Genomic DNA, 18014 nt, shown 5'->3' with positions numbered 1-18014 from the left:
CCTGTTGAAGAAACATATGATCTTAATCCTCCACCTATTAAAGAAACTCATGGTCTTGATAACCCGACACAGGTAGTAAAGGGAAATTCTCTCTATAGATTTGATCAAGGTGGTATTCCTCACTATAAGTCTGCTAGACAATGCTTAGAAGAGTTTGATAATTTTATTGTCAAACAAGAAAACTTCAATGCTTATTTGGGTAGACAATTGAAATACAATTCCGATACGCTTGAACACTTGAGTAATTACATGGCTAATGTTAAAGGTGAACTTAAACTCATTACTAAACATGCTTCTATGGTTACCACTCAAGTAGAACAAGTACTTAAAGCTCAAAATGATTTGCTCAATGAATTGAATAGTAAGAATAATGATTTTGCTGTTAGAGTGGCTACTAGAACTGGTAGAATGACTCAGGAACCTTTGTATCCTGAAGGCCACCCTAAGAGAATTGAGCAAGATTCTCAGAGAAATAATATAGATGCACATAGTCCTTCTAAAAAGAAGAAAAAGAAAAATGATAGGACTTCGCATGCTTCTAGTGAACCTATTGCGGAAACACCTGAGAATCCAAATGATATTTCTATTACTGATGCTGAAACACAATCTGGTAATGAACATGAACCTAATGAAAATGTTAATGATGATGTTCATGATGATGCTCAACCTAGTAATGATAATGATGTAGAAATTGAACCTGCTGTTGATCTTGATAACCCACAATCAAAGAATCAACGTTATGATAAGAGAGACTTTGTTGCTAGGAAGCATGGTAAAGAAAGGGAACCATGGGTTCAGAAACCAATACCTTTTCCTCCCAAACCATCCAAGAAAAAGGATGATGAGGATTTTGAGCGCTTTGCTGAAATGATTAGGCCTATCTTTTTGCGTATGCGATTAACTGATATGTTCAAAATGAATCCTTATGCTAAATATATGAAAGAAATTGTCACTAATAAAATAAAGATACCGGTAGCTGAAATTTCCACCATGCTTGCTAATTATACTTTTAAGGGTGGAATACCTAAGAAACTTGGAGATCCAGGAGTACCAACTATACCATGCTCCATTAAAAGAAACCATGTTAAAACTGCTTTATGTGATCTTGGAGCCGGTGTTAGTGTTATGCCTCTCTCTTTATATCGTAGACTTGATTTGAATAAGTTGACACCTACTGAAATATCTTTGCAAATGGCTGATAAATCAACTGCTATAATTGTCGGTATTTGTGAGGATGTGCCTGTTGTGGTTGCAAACGTTACTATTTTAACGGACTTTGTTATTCTTGATATTCCCGAGGACGATAGTATGTCTATTATTCTTGGAAGACCTTTTCTGAATACTACAGGGGTTGTTATTGATTGCAACAAAGGCAATGTCACTTTTAATGTTAATGGTAATGAGCATACGGTACACTTTCCGAGGAAACAACCTCAAGTCCACAGTATCAATTCTATTGGAAAAATTCCATCGATTATTTTTGGAGGTTTTGAATTTCCTCTTCCTACTGTCAAGAAGAAATAGGATATTCTTATTATTGGGGATGTGCATATCCCCGTTGAGGTAACATAGTGTCATTCGAAATTTCTCCGGTTCCATGTTATTCAGAATGAGTTTGTTAACAAGAGATGATCAACCTTGTTAGTGGATTCCTTTTGATGAGCATGAGATGGATGAAACTAGTAGGCACAACCTTCTGTACCCTTTCTCTACTTTCTGTTATTTAGTTGAAATAAAGTAAAAATAATATTTTTCTGTCTGTTTTCTGATTTATCTGTGCAATATAAAAATACCCCGAAAATAAAAGTTCTCCAACTGCCCTGAAAATGGAATATGATATTTTCTGGAATATTTGAGAATATCTGGCACTCAGAACACAGCAGGAGGGGCAAGCACCTGGCCACGAGGGTGAAGGGCGCGCCCTACCCCCTGGGCGCGCCCCCTGCCTCGTGGGCCCATGGTGGCTCTCCTCCACTTATTCCTGCACCCACACACTTCTTCTTCCTCCCAAAAAAATCACCATCCAGCTCAAGCACGAGTTCTAGCTCATTTTGCTGCGATTTTCGATCTCCTTGCTCAAAGCACCACTCACAAAACTGCTTGGGGAGATTGTTCCTTGGTATGTGACTCCTCCATTGGTCCAATTAGTTTTTGTTCTAGTGCTTTATTCATTGCAAATTTGTGATGCCTAGGTGACCATGTTCTTGAGCTTGCATGTCAAATTTATATGGTTCCAAGTAGTTCTAATGCTTGATATAGTCTCTAGGCACTTGTAGGAGTAGTTGCCATCAATCTTGTTGAGCTTGGTTCACTTTTATTTGAAGTTACTAAAAATTTCAGAAATTTTTCAGAGGAAGAAATATGCTTAGGAAAATGTTCCAAGGTGGTTCTTCAAGGAAGCAAGGACCCAGGCTTGCAATGCGTGATGCTGACAATGAGCCACCAAGGGACGCTCCAGTGCGCCCTTGTGAATGGCCTTCAGAAAGCTTTATGGACCGAGCGGGAATCAAGGAAGAATTTAACGCATATTTGCGTAATGCTGATCTTGTGAGCTTCGAGGAAGCAAAGTGCCGCCAGTACCACTATCTCACTAGTTCCTTTGTGAGGAGGTTTGAATTTTAATCTTCACGTAATTCTCCCACTGTCCTGTTTGATCTTTATGAAAAATCTTATACTATGGACTTAGAGGATTTTACCACTGCTTGCAAACTTCCACAATGGGGTAGTGCTAGTGAACCCCGGAAATATGAATTTAGAAATTTTCTTGCTAGTATAACTGTGGGGGAATCTAGAGATATAGCACAAGCTACCATAGGGAGCATTCATTTTCCTACTATACATTATTTTGCTCTCTCCATAGGTAGATGCATAAATGGTAAGGATGAAGCATGTCACATGTGTGTCCCTGACCTCAGTATTCTTAGGAGTGCTGTGTTAGGAGACAAATCTTATAATTTGGGAGCCATTGTTGCACGTAGGTTGCATCATAATAGATTTAATGGAGATTTCTTTGGTGGAATTTATGCAACCCGCTTAGCTGATTTTCTTGGTGTAACCATACGTGAGGATGATATTGAGTTGCCTCCTACTTATTTAGACTTTAATGCTATGGTTCGCCACCAGTTTGTTGAGAGGAATGAATCACCTCTCCGGTATCGCTTAATCTTTGGCAGACGTCGTGCTGTCCGTATTACTCTCCCTGCTCCTACCTTCTTTGATTATCAGGCAAAAGGAAGATATGTTATTACCAGAGAGGAGGCAGATGAGTATGAGAGGAGGGCGGAGGCAGCTCGCCGCCATGCTGCAGCTCAGGAGGCGATAGCTACTGCATCTCAGTACGACCCCGGCTACAACTATGGATGTCTGCCAGGCCATCCGTGGCAATAAACCAACTAAGGCCAAAGTCCTAAGCTTGGGGGAGTACATATTTCCCACCGACATTACATTTATGTTGACACACACTCATTGCTAGATGTCGGTGCTCATACTCTTTCACTGTAATATCCATGCTAGTTTATTTTCTTTTTCTTGCTTTCTTCTTGTGTGTTTGATAAACCTTAAGAAAAATCCAAAAAAAATTAGTGTAGCTTTTAGTTAGTTTACTTTTCTTGCTGTAGTAGTAATAATTAAAAAGAAAACCCAAAAATATTTCTCGTTCTTCTTTTGCTTGTTGAAAGCTTTCCCGTGTAAATAGTTTTATTTCTTTTCTTTTCTTTGGGGGTCGATAGGAGAAGACCATAATTGAATTTTTGAAGTGGCTCTTATATGCATTATTGTTTATTTAACCAAGAGCCCATATTGCCCTGTCTTCTCCTGTTTATTGAATGCTCGCAGATTCCAGCTTAGTCCAATGCACGTGCACTCTTATTATTTTCACATTGTGCGGTCGTGCAAGTGAAAGGCAATTATGACGATATATGATGAACTGACTGAGATGAGAGAAGCTGGTATGAACTCGACCTCTCTTGTTTTTGTAAATATGATGAGTTCATCGTTCCTGATTCAGCCTATTATGAATAAATGTGTTTGCAATGACAATTAGAGATCATAGTTGCTTATGCCATGCTTGATTAGCTATGAGTTATAATGGTTTACCTTTCGTGCCAACATGCTATTAAAATGGTTGTGATGTGGTATAGTGGGGTGGTATCCTCCTTTGAATGATTTAAGTGACTCGACTTGGCACATGTTCATACATGTAGTTGAAACAAATCAACATAGCCTTCATGATATTTATGTCCATGGTGGATTATATCCTACTCATGCTTGCACTCAATGTTTATTACTTTTAATGCATGTTCATGACTGTTGTCGCTCTCTAGTTGGTCGCTTCCCAGTCTTTTGCTAGCCTTCACTTGTACTAAGCGGGAATACTGCTTGTGCATCCAATCCCTTAAACCCCAAAGTTATTCCAGATAAGTCCACCATACCTTCCTATATGCGGTATCTACCTGCCGTTCCAAGTAAATTTGTATGTGCCAAACTCTAAACCTTCAAATGAAATTCTGTTTTGTATGCTCGAATAGCTCATGTATCAACTAGGGATGTCCGTATCTTACATGCTAGGCGGGTTATTCTCAAGAGGGGTGGACTCCACTCCTCACTCACGAGAAAATGGCTGGTCACCAGGATGCCCAGTCCCATGCTTTATGCAAACTAAATGAAAATATTTGCAAACAAAACTCCCCCTGGGACTGTTGCTAGTTGGAGGCACTCGTTGTTTCGAGCAAGCCATGGATTGATGCGTGTTGGTGGAGGGGGAGTATAAACTTTACCATTCTGTTTGGGAACCGCCTATAATGTGTGTAGCATGGAAGATATCGCCATCTCTTGGTTGTTATGTTGACAATGTAAGTATGCCGCTCAAACTATTATTTATCTCTATTTCAAAACCGAGCTCTGACACCTCTACAAATCCCTGCTTCCCTCTGCGAAGGGCCTATCTATTTACTTTTATGTTGAGTCATCACCCTCTTATTAAAAACCACCAGTTGGAGAGCACTGCTATCATTTGCATCCATTACTATTAATTTATATTGAGTATGACTATGACCAGATCTCCTTTAACATGAATTACAATGTCTAGTCTGTCCTTGATCTTTAAAGGTGCTCTGCATTTATTTTTTGCGGTCTCAAAAAGGGCTAGCGAGATACCATCCTGTTATATCATATCATGATTATTTTGAGAAAGTGTTGTCATCCAAGATTTATTATTATGGCTCACTAGTTGATTATGCCATTGATATGAGTAAACATGAGACCCAAGAGTTATTGTGAATGTGGTTAGTCATAATATTTGCTGAAAACTTGAATGCTGGCTTTACATATTTACAACAACAAGAGGAAACAGAGTTTGTAAAAGTTTTCTTTATCACTTTCAGTTTATCAAATGAATTGCTTGAGGACAAGCAAAGCTTTAAGCTTGGGGGAGTCGATACGTCTCCGTCGTATCTACTTTTCCAAACACTTTTGCCCTTGTTTAGGACTCTAACTTGCATGATTTGAATGGAACTAACCCGGACTGACGCTGTTTTCAGCAGCTTTCCATGGTGTTATTTATGTGCAGAAACAAAAGTTCTCGGAATGACCTGAAACTCCACGGAACATCTATTTGGAAAATAAGAAAAATACCGGAAGAAAAATCCACGTCAGGGGGCCCACACCCTGTCCACGAGGGTGGGGGCGCGCCCACTACCTCGTGGGCCCCCTGACGCTCCACCGACCTCAACTCCAACTCCATATATTCACTTTCGGGGAGAAAAAAATCATAGAGAAGGATTCATCGCGTTTTACGATACGGAGCCGCCGCCAAGCCCTAAAACCACTCGGGAGGGCTGATCTGGAGTTCGTTCGGGGCTCCGGAGAGGGCAAATCGTCGCCATCGTCATCATCAACCATCCTCCATCACCAATTTCATGATGCTCACCGCTGTGCGTGAGTAATTCCATCGTAGGCTTGCTGGACGGTGATGGGTTGGATGAGATCTATCATGTAATCAAGTTAGTTTTGTTAGGGTTTGATCCCTAGTATCCACTATGTTCTGAGATTGATGTTGCTATGACTTTGCTATGCTTAATGCTTGTCACTAGGGCCCGAGTGCCATGATTTCTGATCTGAACCTATTATGTTTTCATGAATATATGTGAGTTCTTGATCCTATCTTGCAAGTCTATAGTCACCTACTATGTGTTATGATCCGGCAACCCCGAAGTGACAATAATCGGGACCACTCCCGGTGATGACCGTAGTTTGTGGATTTCATGTATTCACTATGTGTTAATGCTTTGGTCCGGTTCTCTATTAAAAGGAGGCCTTAATATCCCTTAGTTTTCGCTAGGACCCCGCTGCCACAGGAGGGTAGGACAAAAGATGTCATGCAATTTCTTTTCCATAAGCACGTATGACTATATTCGGAATACATGCCTACATTACATTGATGAATTGGAGCTAGTTCTATGTCACCCTATGTTATGACTGTTACATGATGAACCGCATCCGACATAATTCTCCATCACCGATCCAATGCCTACGAGCTTTTCACATATTGTTCTTCGCTTATTTACTTTTCCGTTGCTACTATTACAATCACTACAAAACACCAAAAATATTACTTTTGCTACTATTACCTTTGTTACCGTTACCACTACTATCATATTACTTTGGTACTAAACACTTTGCTGCAGATATTAAGTTATCCAGGTGTGGTTGAATTGACAACTCAACTATTAATACTTGAGAATATTCTTTGGCTCCCCTTGTGTTGAATCAATAAATTTGGGTTGAATACTCTACCCTCGAAAACTGTTGCGATCCCCTATACTTGTGGGTTATCAATGATGACCAGATCTAACATGAACTAGGAGGAATCCATTCATGGCCAACACATACCCCTCGTTATCGGTCAAAGAGATATGCGTGTCGTCACAAAAAACAACACAAGGGAGACGTGGTTCATTAGAAGACCCCCTATACACTGCATGAGGTCCGAAAATATGTATGAGTGGTGTGTGATGTTTTCAAATACTGAATGTCCAACTTCGATGGGGCACCAACTTCATTACAAACCGAACACCATACCCGACCCCAAGCCAGGTTCAAATACGTACGATGTCGGTTCCCCAACTTCGAGGCGGGGGGGGGGGGGTCGTCCAACGCATGCACTCAAACTTTAATTGGTCTAACATGGCACACATAGCAATAGGAAACCATCATGGTCAAACCCTTCTCGTATGTTGGGTCAACGGGATAGATTGTGTGGGCCCCCTCATTATCGTCAAGGATGATATATATATATATATATATATATAGGGTCGCGCTATTCGTCACCCTGGGTGAGGAATTCTTATTCCTCACCCCAGCCAACTTGTGCTCCCACGTCCAAAACCATAGACAGTAAGAAACAAAACTTTTTTTTGAGGGGAAAGAAACAGAACTTTTGTGAGGTAATATTATAGCTTTGAATTAGAAATGGGTCTCCGCACTAAAACAGCTGTAAAGAAAAGAGTGCAAGGTAATCTTATGGTTTGCATGTGAGTCAATTACTTCCTGTAGGCGAGAAACCCACAAAGCGCCTCTTGCTGTAATTTTACGGCTAATCAGATAATCTTACAGTAGTGAGGCGTTCTTAAATTTTTCAGATATAAGTCTGCCTTTCTATAGTTCAGGTATTTTGCCTCAGATATATTGATGTTTACATTGGACTGAGTACACCGGTTTTCTACTAAAAATGAAATATGGTACGTGATTGATTTAAGTAACATAGACCACTATCACAATTCCGTAGGAGGCATTTTTAGTAACCGTAAGAAACATAGGTCACTGGTTGATTTTGTACACAAGGAATTTTTGGTAACCATGGAATAACAAAGCGGTCTAGTAAATACTAGATTCCGTGTAGTGGTTCCAAGAAATACTTACGTAACAAAAGCCATCTTAAGATTACAAATAAAATTCGGTTGGACGTAACTGAATGCCACTGAGCTCTAAGTAACCAGCAGCATGATTATTATTTTTCAGAAATCACTATTACAAAATTGAATGCTATCGAACTTGCAAACTGACTACTGTCGAACTTGATCTTGAACCAGTAGGTGACCATAGATTTTACGCCAACTTCATCTGTTCAGCTATCTCTGCAACGACTGAAACATTCTTATCCATGGGCTGGAAGAAACACAGTATCCTATTAATAGTACTATCTCCTTTGGTTCACTTTTCTTCTCACAAAACCTAAACCTTGCTACTGGTTATTAGTAACGAAGGTTTGAATTTCAATTGCACATTACTCTTACCGACCATAAATATGAAGACATGACTCTCTATCCCTTGTACATTAACCGTCATCCACTTGAACAGATACTGAAAAAATAGAATATTTCAATTCTTGAAAGTATACCAACATCACATAAGCACATGTACACTTTATGACTAATAGGCTTCACTTCCCTGAACTAGAAATAATATAATGTGAAAATCAAAGATATCACAGTGGGATTTTTGATGTACCAAATTCATCAGAATCACATGAACCCATAACATGCTAGCTGCAGGTGAATCAAAAGTATAGTGAGAAACAAGACAAAAAGAAAATTCTGTAACTATTGTTTAAATGCTCACTAACCATGTCTTTTATCAAACTGTGCCAGCTTCAATGGTAGGAGTCGTCGTATTGAACTAGTCTGTGTCTAGCAACTATTTACGACAATGTCTAAGTCTAACTAGTCTGACACCTGAGTGTCATCAAAATAAAACATAGAAGTATCTTAAGTCCCTTCAATATGGATTTTCTTAATACTACTAGAAGTTATGCTACTCCCTCCATTCATTTTTATAAGACGTTTCAGACAGCTAAGATTGAACTGTTTTAGGCACTGTCTGAAATGTCTACAGCGTCTTATAAAAGTGAACAGAGGGAGTACTAAACTTCATTGCTTTGTGATGAAACAAGAGGAGCAAAAAATTGGAGGTAGATCATGTTGAAAGTAAAGACCTGAAGTAATTGAATTTCATGATTAGTTTGCAATGAACATTAGTGTGAAAGAGGCACTCCCCATAATTCGTCAGACACACGATTGTAAGGGGAAAATGCCAAAGCCACCCATAATATAGCTGAATCAATATTAAATGGAACTAAATAAAAACATATCAAATATAGTGGTACTGTGGTAGTAAACACGGGGAATTAAGAAGAAATTAAGCATATTTCAGTGGATAACTCAGCAAAATAGGAACATAGGTTAATGTGAACAAACTCAACATCATACAGTATACGAATCTCAAGCAAAAAAAGCCATAAGATTGAAATACACCTACACAATAGCTACTGAACTACAAAGTTCAGATTTTCAACAAAATAGGTTTGTCAGCTTAAAAAAATGTATGCCATTTGTTGACCCAATTACAATCTCTTTCAGTTAGTTGGAATGACAAAACAGGGGACGACCTATGAACAAAACCAAACATTACTTCTGATCGATTTTAGAATTTCAGTAGTATTAAGCTTGTACGTTCAGCTATGCCCAAAACAAGTAATGCTAATTTATGTCGATCTTTATAGCCAAGCAATCTATATATGTGTTTAATAGATATTTATTGCTCGTTCTTCTATCAACTTCATTTGTTCCTCAATTTCTCCAGTGATTAAAACATTCTTCTTGATAGTGCTGTAGCCATTAGGTTCACCTTTCTTCTCACCAAAACCTAAATTTTGCCACTGGTTGTAATGAAAAGAGGGCCTCAAATTTCAATTTAATATTACTTGTACCCACCACAAATATGAAGACATTCCTATCCCACATAAATTAGCAGTCATCCACCTGAACAGATACCTGAAAACAAAATATTTTCAGTTCTCAGAAGTATACCAACACACAAGCGCACATATAACACTTGAGGATTAACAGGCTTCATTACCATGCATTGGAAAAAGAAAACACGACCCTGCATCTTGCATTTTTTGCTAGCTGCAAGCGTGTACTGCTAGTATTCAGGTCTGCGCCTAGAGAAAGTTCTGAAACCCTCCACACAGAGACCGTCAAATACTGCAGGTCGAAAGTGAAAATCCATATTTTTACACCTGAATGATCCATGGAGAGGTATATAAACTGATGTGAGAGAAAAAAACAAATATGATTGAATGCTTCCATTGAAAATAGAAGAACATACAAGAATAGTGCAGCGGCACTCATGACTTGTAGTCACGAGGGGACTTGACTTGCTTAGTTGCTTAAACAGTCTAATGTAGTCACCATTACCAATTGAGAATTTGATCATAAGGCAAAGCAACCATCACATTAAGGACGCGAGCACAAGTAATTCAGAATTTAATAAATATATAGACTTCTAAGGGTACACACAAATTGCTAATTTATGTCGATCTTTATTGCCAAGCAATCTATGGTGTCCTTCTTTTTCTTGCAGATTGCTAAGTAAAACGACAGGCAAGCAAATTTAAGCAGCTCCAAATTTGCATCTATAATGAAAAATCTATATATGTGCGAGAGTAGCGAGCATTCAAATATAAAAGCCTGTATCAGCAAGGAGCAACCATGGCAAGGATATAGATCACAACCTTCAGCTCTACTTTTTCATTTGACATTCAGGTGCAAGGCACTTCCCTTATTATTCTGAACATCAACAGCTGTCTTACAAATGGACAGAGAATTAGCATAACGATCAAGAAACTGAACATAACTTCCAACTGTGCCATCTCCTCTGGCAAATTATGAATCAACGTGAGATGGCCTTTAGAAGAGCAAAAGCAAAATTAGTTTCACACTATGATCAGTACAGTTCAGCAGATTTAGAAGCTAGTCAGGTCCTATTTGCCCAAAATCATATTCAAGATAAGCAATCAACACGGTTCTTCATTTCTGCAATAGATAGTGGAGGCTTGTCGGCACTGATTGTTGATGTCTTAGCGCGACCTGAATCTCGTTGAGCATCACACTTTCTGATTTACAAATCCAATCTGAATAAAAGAGAAAATAGGAACAACCTGACCCGTCCAAGAAAGAAACAGACCCTTCAATGAGAAGCAATTGCTTCACTTGAGCACCCGGAATAAAGCTCAAGAAATCTTAAAGAGCAACTGTTCTCAAGTATGTAATTACCTATCTCGACAACAATTTCTCAGATCAATTTCCACGCAATTACCTATAGCATTTGTAAAAGCTACTTCATGTCCAGTAATAACGGGTCGATGTTTCTACCAGCAAATTACAATTAAAGAGGTGCTTCTCGTATGTATGTATAGAGACCTCACTTTGGTATTTTTATACTAGGGGATAAACAAATGGTTATGATGGCACAGGCAATATTATGTAATATTCCAGAAATTTTACCAAAGAAATCTCAAGAATTGTTTTGCAACTACGGATATATGGAGCCTAGCTAAACTATGACCGTATAAAATTGAATGAACATGACAGATTGGGAAGAGATCAGAAATCAAATTTGCATGCAAATTAGCTATCCTGGGTGGAATTGTAGGCGGCCGTGGCATAGCTTCTGGAATCTGAACATAGGGCGCACTTTCATTCCTGCAAGGCAATCATTCAGATCTAGCAGGGTGAGCTGGGGTTGGAAGGGAAGCAGAGAGAAGAAGAGGGAGCGTGAGAAACGTGGAGAACCTGTGCCGGAGCCGCCTGTCGAGGAAATGGAAAATCTGGTTCGGTGAATGTTGGTTGTCGCAAGCGCCTTATCCGACTGAGCAGTGGGATGGATTTGGGATTGGTCGCCGCCGCAAAATCGTTGTACGCTCCATCACCGCTGCCGCTTTCGGTCTCTGAGTCGCACGAGAGGACGGGGGAAAGATGGACAGGGGAGCGAGGGAATCATCCGATGAGAATTATCCGCCGAGCACGTCGCCGTCCAGCACGCCGCCAATCACCGCTCGCTAGTCGGCGTTCAGACGAAACCGCTCACATCTATTGATGTATGGGGTGGGCTAGCTCCTAATCCCCACGACCTTCCAGCGTCAACGTAAAATTACAGCGGCACGATAAAAAAATTGCTATAAATTTACATCGGTTTGTGCTGGGTTGAACCAGACCGTCACACGGCGGACTGACCAGGGTGAAGAATTACTTTTTCCTCACCCTGGGTCTTAAATAGACTTTCTATATATATATATATATATACACACACACACACACACACACACACTAGTAAGGTACACGTGCATTGCACGCATGAGATTTGGTAACCAAATTATGAATAAATACCACACTATATCATGTAAGCTTTGAGTCATTTATATATATATATATGTATGCATGATGTAGATGTTCGTTTAATTCTTATAATTCATCTCATTCAAAATCAATTAGTTTTTATAAAAAAGTTAATCTATTTTAAGATTCATGGAATTGCGCGTTGTACAACATAAAGTAAAAACAAATAATGGCAATTCATCTAGGAATAAAGTTTGGGCAATTATGATATAGAAGATTCTAGAACAAAGGAGAAGTGGTTGTGTTTTGTGGTTTGTGCATTATGCTTAAGTTCAACAATGGAGTCTTCTAGATGGTACATGTGGCAGAATCTGGTGGAATGTAGATGATATCCAACGGCTAGCAGTGCTTGGATTTGCCATCACTGCACCATCGGATTGGCTTCATCCAACGGCCATCTTTCAAAGTTATTCGCACACTATATAGGGGTATAGATATGTACCTCGGGGAGCCCACAGATATGTGCGGCATCTATAAATCGCAGAAGGGAGACATGCTCGATCAGAACACCCGACCCCCTATACCCTTCATGCGGCCCGAAAAAGATGTATGGGTCTGGTCTGTGATTTGTTCAAATCCCGAAAGCACAAGTTTGATGGGACACCAACTACATCAGTAACATTACAAACTGAACATCATACCCCCATTGCTAGGTTAAAGACATATGATGTCGGGAACACAACTTCGAGGCGGGTGGGGGGGGGGGTAGGGGCCGGGTGCCGTCCAACGCATGTGCTGAAACTTGATTTGCTCTAACATACCTCACAGAGCAAAGAGTAAACCCTTCTCAAGCGTTGGGTCAAAGGGATAATTTGTGTGGGCCTACAAATGTCGATCATTCTTTGATTTTTGAGAACAGAAAATAACCAATAAAAAACATATTCTACAAATTAGCAAAACAAGGATCCCAAGGTTTATATAATCGTCATGACAGGTCACTATAGAGACATTTAGATCATAAATGTCTATAATGACAGTATCATAGCGTTTAAATGAAGCTTGAGATATGCAACATCCCACCGGGTCACCCATCCTTAGACTACTCCAGCCCGAGCATGCTTAACTTCTGCATTCTATTCGACTAGGCTAGAGGATGGGAAGCCTCCCCTTGCTGATAGGAATTGTCTCCTTCCCTTTAAGACGTTTCACGCTGGTCACCCTATGGGACCTACTCCCTACTATCACACACGTTTGTGCTTTTAGAAACTGTTTGCAATATTTACATGGCTGATGTGTCGCCACCTGGCCTTCTATGAGCACTGACACTGGCAGCGGGAAACCGATGTGAGAGGAGGCGGGAAACTGATGGGAGGAGTGGCGGGAAACGGTAGCGTGTTTAGATATATAGCAACATTAATATGGAAAACTTAGTAGAGAAGGAAGCATGAGCTAGCACGACGCATGCGCATAGTGCTTACCCATATAAATAACATCACAACCAGAACTGCATGTGCTATCGAAAGGGATGAGGATTGCCGTTCGATCTGGGAGCATCCAACGGTGCAAACATACGATCCGTGGGGTTTGGGTTCTAGCCAATTAGACTACATGACTCAGATCGCGCGTGTAGCAGGGGGCATCGACCATGGTTTGGTAGGCACACGACTTTCGCGAGTGAATCGTGTGCTATTTGAAAACATTTCGTGAGAATCTCGGTTTTTAAATCCCCGTAAATCCAAAACTCACCCAAAATCCTGAAACTTGGCATGGTGTCACGACATGGCATATATATGTCGAGGAATTTTTTTCATCCATTTTGGGGCAAGTTTTATTACAAGACTGTTACAAACCGGAGCTTCTCTCAAGAAGCCTCGTGGTTCCGATAGGGAAACGTGCCCCCTTTGTGGGAGAAACGATAATCACTGCCTATTTTCGCCTTGTATTTTCTTCTACAGGCAACATGGAATGACAGGATATCCATGCTGAAATTTAAAATTATTCAGGGTTCATTTGGCCTTTTTATACATTAATGGAGTTTCCTAGGCATTTAATGTCCATAATTCAAATATGAACTAAAAATACATGCTCCAGCTCACCAAAATGGCTTGAAAAATCATACATGTGTCCTTGGGTGCATGTTTAGGTCTCATGCACGGAATGGGAATGAATTACAACCGTACCAGCGTCCCGGCTCATCCTAAAAAATTTGGAATCTTGATTTTCTAATCTCCGTAAATCCAAAACTCACCAGAAATTCATGAAAGTTGGCATGGTGTCACGTCATGGCACATATATGTCGGGGTAAAAACATTGTCCAATTTGGGCCAAGCTTTATTACAAACCTCTTACAAATCGAAGCTTGTCGCAAGAACCCTCATGGTTTCGATAGGGAAACGTGTCCCCTTGTGGGCGAAACGATAATCTCTCCCTCTTCTAGCCTTGTATTGTCTTCTACACGCAACATGGAACAAGGGGAGATTCACACTGAACTTTGAAATTATTCAGGGTTTGTTTGACCTTTTTGATTCATTAATTGAGTTTTCTAGGCATTTAATCTCCATAATTCAAATCCGAACTACAAATACACGCTCTAGTGCACCAAAATGGCTAGAAAAAACATAAATGTGTCCTTGGGGTGCATGTTTAGGTCCCATGGAAGGAATTGGAATGAATTCAACCATCTCGGCGTCTTGGATCGGCATCAAACATTGTGAATATCGATTTTTAAATCCCCGTAAATCCAAAACTCACCAGAAAATCATGAAACTTGGCATGGTGTGACTACATGGCACATATATGTCATGGTAAAAAATGTCCAATTTAGGCCAAGCTATATTACGAGCTTTTTGCAAACCGAAGCTTCTCACAACCCTCGTGGTTCCGGTAGGGAAACATGCCCCTCTTGTGGGCAAAATGATAATGGCCGCCTCTTCTCGCCTTCAATTTGGTTTTCTACAGGCAACATAGAATAACAGGAGTGTCGTGCTGAAATTTGAAACTGTTCAGGGTTCGTTTGGCCATTTTATATATTAATTGAGTTTTCTAGGCATTTAATGTAGTCCATAATTCAAATTTTAACTACAAGCACATGCTCCAGTGAAGCAAAATGGGTGGAAAATTGTACATGTGTCATTGGGTGCATGTTTTGGTCTGATTGAAGGAATTGGAATGAATTACAAATGTCTCATCGTCTTGAAACAGTGAGAATCTTGGTTTTTAAATCCCAGTAAATCGAAAACTCACCCAAAAAACATGAAGCTTGGCATGGTTTCATGACATGGGCCGTGTAAAAAATCGTCTAGTTTGAGACAAGGCGCACACATTAATAGCCAACGAAGTCCTTTTGAAACAAATAGTTGACACGTTAATATCGCAAACGGTTGTATTTTATGAATAGTGTGTTCCCGTAAGCATTTAAGTGTGGCCACGCGTGCCTCTTTTCTTATGGGATAGTACTACCTCCGTCCTCGTTCATTGGTCATCTTTGTATTTTGTGCCAAAATTTAACAATATTCGGTGGTGTGCGTGCAGCTGTTTGATTAGACGGGACGAGCATGAGAAGTCTGCCATGCAGGCTCGATGGAAGGCGTGCAAGGAGTCCACCGCACAGGCTCGACAGTACGCGTGCATCCCATCCACCTCGCAGGATCGACGGGACACGTGCGAGCAGCAAGGCCACCCATGCTCACCAGGAAGCGAGCTCTTTGAGCTCCATCAACCAGTTGCCTGCCTTGCTCACAACTTCGCCATTAATGGTAGCCGAGCTGCAGTTTAATACGCGATTAATGAAAGCACCTGGACGTAGGATGTTTTCTTGTGATCCCATGGCCCCGCTCAACGTTAGCATTTGCTTTGTTCGTGTTTTCAACTCGTATTCTGGATAATTTAAAATGCCACATAGGGAAATCGATGATACGACAACAAATAAAATGGTAGCGGATAACACGACGACAAATTAAATGGCGACGGATAATAAGACGACAAATTTACAATGGCGCAGATAATAATTGTCTTACATATTCTGAATAATTTAAAATGCCACATGCGGCAAAGCCTGGAAGACACGGGGGTAAGAGAAGAAGGAAATCGCAGACAACGATATGGGTCGCTACTGTTTCTACTCCTTGATGGTTCGCCGGCCAACGACATCCTCCAGCTCCTTTTTGAATTCCTCATGACTTTGCTTGACAGCAGCCATAGATTCCTCCACCTCCTTCTTGCACTCGATCCGGAGCTTCCTCAAGTCACCCATCAGTTCCTCGACGACCGCTTTCAGTGTCATCCTCGAGGCACTGCTCTGCTCATGCAGCATCTTCCAGCCGGCGGCCTCCTCCTCCTTCTCGGCGAGCGCCTTGAGGAGGTTCTCATTGTCACCCATGAGTTGCTCGACGAGGCCGGTCACCTTATTAACCGAGGCATCGCTAATCTCGAGCAGCTTCATCAAGCCGTCGACCAGCTCCTACTGATTAATGAGGCCAGTGAGAATGTCATCGTCACTGGTCAAGGACTTCAGCAATGCCAGCTCGTCGGGATCGCCGATGCGGCGAGTGCGCTTGTGAGAGCCCTCGCATGCCGGTGAGAGCTTGTTCGAGGTTTTTGTGGCGCGCCAGGACATCACTGCTTCAGCTGCCGCATATCAGCGGTACCTCTCTATTGCTTCCGGGGCCTTGGTCTTGCTCCCTGGTTATATGTCCACTCAAAACTTCTCCTACCGGTCACGGCGGAACGACTTTACGGGAAAGACCAGTTTTGTAGGTGATGAATAGAGGAACTGTGAAGTAATTTTGAGTGGGTAGTTTTTATAGCCCGGTGCTAAGTGGGAACACATTTTGGTTTGATCGGTGTGAACAGATTTACAATGGCTTATTGCGTTGTAATCTGCAATGTGACGAGAAACAAGGTCAAAATTTATTGATGGTTCTAGGATCGAAGCCTGTTTCTGTTGTTCTGGCTCATCGCAAATAGTTCTGATGGATCAACGGTATGCCATGCATCGGAAGCCCGAAACGGTCCCCGGATGGCGTATGTGGGCCCACATTCTTAGATGTATGTGTACGTGTCTGCCCACTATCACACATGGTCAAGATATCACCATCGTGTCCGATGGATGCACCGTCGCGCCTCCCACGGGGTGCCAGGAGGTTGACCACGTGGTTGCTCGCCGCTGAGGCGGCCGCTGCATGCTCTGTTCGTCGTTGAGGCGGCCGCGGCGTGCTCTGCTCGCGTCCGTCCACGCGTTTTGCTCGCCATCGAGGCGGCCGCGCCACGCTCCGCTCTGGCATCCCTGCGCGTGCCCTGCTCGCCGTTGAGGCAAATTTACAATGGCAACGGTCAATAATTGTCTTACATATTCTGGATAGTTTAAAATGCCACATGCGACAACGCCCAAAACACTCATGACCTACATATGCATACAATTATAATAAAATATATGCTAAAAGGCTGAGCGGGCGGCCTTCCGACGACGGTCTTCTCGGACTCCATGATCAGCATAGCACCCCTGCGGCCGTTCATTCCAAGTGTCCCGACCTGCCTCCACCTACGGAGCTGCTGGCGCTGGGACGCTCTTGGGGCTGCTGGGCCTCTTCCATAAGAGCTTGACAACGTGCAATCACGTGCATGACATCTCCACAGAACCGCTCCGTTTCCATGTCTCTAGCCTGGTAGCAAATTCCGTCCATAACCTGCATCCTCAAGATACCATGTTGGCGATGTTCTACTTCGTCGTGGATGTCAACTCCGCCGAGGATGTGCTCGATCCTGGCCACCACATCATTGGGATCAAGGTTGACACGGCCGCTGCCAGCAATGATGAAGCCGCAGGCTGGCTTTGTCTTGACT

General features: G+C 41.6%; 1 long non-coding RNA gene across 4 annotated transcripts; it reads right to left on the bottom strand.

Moving 5' to 3' along the window:
- Positions 1-7796: 7796 nt before the first annotated feature.
- Positions 7797-11985, bottom strand: LOC123119930 (uncharacterized). Of its 4 annotated transcripts, XR_006459084.1 has the most exons (5): positions 11631-11984; positions 9913-11540; positions 8621-9827; positions 8506-8543; positions 7798-8358 (listed from the first exon to the last, which is right to left on the bottom strand). It is a non-coding gene; the product is annotated as an uncharacterized lncRNA (long non-coding RNA). The 4 variants fall into 4 exon arrangements; XR_006459082.1 differs by having other exon boundaries at positions 7797-8132; positions 8292-9827; positions 11631-11985; XR_006459083.1 differs by having other exon boundaries at positions 7797-8358; positions 8506-9827.
- Between the last annotated feature and the right edge of the window lie 6029 nt (positions 11986-18014).

The sequence above is a fragment of the Triticum aestivum genome, chromosome 5D, assembly GCF_018294505.1.
Source record: "Triticum aestivum cultivar Chinese Spring chromosome 5D, IWGSC CS RefSeq v2.1, whole genome shotgun sequence".
NCBI classification, from domain to species: Eukaryota; Viridiplantae; Streptophyta; class Magnoliopsida; order Poales; family Poaceae; genus Triticum; species Triticum aestivum.
The sequence above is the reverse complement of the archived record's forward strand: the minus strand, read 5'-3'. Positions and strand labels throughout refer to the sequence as shown.